The sequence below is a fragment of the Cyprinodon variegatus genome, unplaced genomic scaffold (assembly GCF_000732505.1).
Source record: "Cyprinodon variegatus isolate N-32 unplaced genomic scaffold, C_variegatus-1.0 Scaffold606, whole genome shotgun sequence".
NCBI lineage: Eukaryota > Metazoa > Chordata > Actinopteri > Cyprinodontiformes > Cyprinodontidae > Cyprinodon > Cyprinodon variegatus.
In genome coordinates this window covers 459,211-461,897 of record NW_015151059.1, presented here as the reverse complement: position 1 = coordinate 461,897, position 2,687 = coordinate 459,211, and positions in this window count along the sequence as shown.

Sequence of the window (2,687 nt, the reverse complement as noted above, 5' to 3'; positions counted from 1 at the left end):
GTGGGGGGGTGGGGGGGTGGGGGGGGGGTTCAGTTGTTCTTTGATCCATGTCTTTCTGTGTTTTCTAGTTAATTTGTTTAATTTCCATTTTGTTGTTATTCTAGTGGTTCGTGATTATATTTTTATAGTTCTTATGTATTTCTTGTTTGCCCTCTCCTGCCCTCTTGTGTCAGTCTCCTTCTCCTAGCTCCCTTCTAGACTCCTCTGTTCACACCTGCTCCCAATCTACTGATTAGCCTGGTCTTTGTTTAGTCTCCCATTTATGCAGCCCCCACAGACACACCTGACTTATAGCTAGGTATAGCTAGACACACTAATTAACTTTGCTGATATCCATAGTGTAAATTACTAAATTGGTGAAAGACAACTGGACTTTATACAGCCGATCAAGGAGACAACCCTTTTATGTAGGTGATATGGTTCTCCCCATGTGGACTTCTGTTTGAGTTTCTTTTTAAAGTTTTCGGTTCCACTTTGATTTATGTTATTCTGTGTTTTCTTGTTCATTGGTTTCTTTTCCATTTTGTGTTATTTTCATGCAGTTTTATAGTTTTTGAGTTACGCTCTGTTGTCCCCGTGTGCCCAGTTCCTTTTTCATTGGCTTCCGTCTAGTTCAATTTATTCACATCTGCTCCATATCAGCCATCAAACCATTCTTTGTTTTGTTCCCCATATATACACCACCTCTGCAGTTCCTGGTTTCTTGTGGTTTTATAGCTCTGTCATTGCTTGGCTCCTCATGTGTGTTTTCCCCTGGTTTTTGGTTTCCAGTATTCTGCTCTTGGATTTTGTTTGTTTCCTTTAATTTTATTAAACCTGCAACTACTCTTCTCTGCCTCCCTCATCTGTGCATTTGGGTCCTCAACCAACCTCCACCCTCACATTGACACAAAGAGACCCTGGCCAGTGAGCAAATTGTTGTTGTGTTGACCCGTAAAACTGCATTTGGGCAGAAACATGAGGTTTCTTCTAGTCTCTTCTCAAACCTGGATCGGGTCTCCTGCAATCCACAGCAGCTGAGCTCCACTGGATCCACTGCCAGTTACATCTCCACCAGGAAATTGCCCCTCTACCACGTTACGTTACATTGTGGATCCTGCCCTTGATTTTCACTTTGATCTCTCACAGTCCATCGAATTCTTCTGATCCTCAGCGCCCCCACAGTAAATCCTCTCAGACTGTTTATTGCAGTGTGCTACAGTAGTAGCCATTCAAAACGGCCCTTCCCAGTCAAACACCAGCCGAATAGCAGCCCACCTTCTCCTGCATTTCTTTACTCTGCCTCCACCCTTTCACTGAATTACAGGGTCTGACCAGGAGATGGCGCTTTAGATCGTAATGTCCTAAAATCATGACAGAAAGAATATTTTAGATGTTTAAAAAGGAACTGTAGGGGACAAGCCGAGGAACCAGCCGAGGGCCAGAAGAGGGCCCATCAAAGAAAGTGGGGTAATTCTGAATGGCTACCACTAGCCGGACTAGCTAGGTTGGCTAATTCTCCGGTAAACCACTCAGTCTCCACTGTTAACTTTGGACTCCTTGCTGACCGTAACTTTGACTTCTTTGCATGGCGAAACATGGCAACACCCTAATGACTGCTCTCACATTTAACCCCACCTGGCTTTGTTTCCATCACCGATAAGTGATCGCGAGATGTTGAGACTCTTTAGGGAATCCAATCCAAGCTCAACCTGCATGGAATGTCTTGGTTGTAAATTGTGGTGAACCGTTTCACACTCCTGGACATATAGCCACCAATTTGCACCAATCTGACTGTGAAAGAAGTGTATCTTAAAGTTCCTTGATGCTGTGAATTAGTGCTATGTAAATAAACTGAATTTAACTGAGTTTAGTATTAGCAGGGTTTCAGACCCACCTGAGGAGATATAAAGGAGGCTGCAATGTGTTTCACACATTATCTGATTACCAAATATTCATACATTTTCATAGTTTAGTGAGTAAAACTTTCTCTGACAAAAACACTTTTTAATTACTGCAGGCATTCCCTGACAGCGAGCAAACACACCAAACATGTATAGACCACTGTTATAAAGAGTATATTAAACATTTATTATAAATATATTCATGTAAATTACTAGTAGAGAAAGATAGCTAACCAGTAAAAAAAAAACTAAACAACAAAAAACACTTTGCCTTACCTTTTTCCCCTCACATCCTGCAGTGCTGCTTAATCTAGGATGACACCGATGAGCTGCTGTGGAAGAAAGGGGGAAGGGATCTGCAGATGGGTGTGTGCCTGAAAGAGAATGGCTGGTCATTAAAAAGGCAGTATAGAAGCAGGGCAGAGGAAAGCCATGAGGAAGAATCAGGTAAAGAGTCAGTGGTAGCTGCTGAATCCCATCCCTGCATGCTGAGCCCCACAGCCAGAGCAGAGCGCCGTACTGCACACCTCCACTCCCTTCATCCCTTACAGCCTGCTCTGCTGCAGCTGCTTCATCGCCTGTCATGTTTGTGGACAAGAATTCATCAATTAATGCTGTGTTATTGCAGCAAAGCTGGGAGCAAGCTTCAGTCAGCTTCGGGGAAACACAGGAGTGATTGAACGTTTTCATTGATGTATAGAAATGGGGGTTAAAGCATAGTGAAGCTGTTGTACAGAGTTACACCAGTGGGTGGCAGCACTCCTGGTGAAAAACGATTAAAAATGTTCAATCTTCCCTACATCA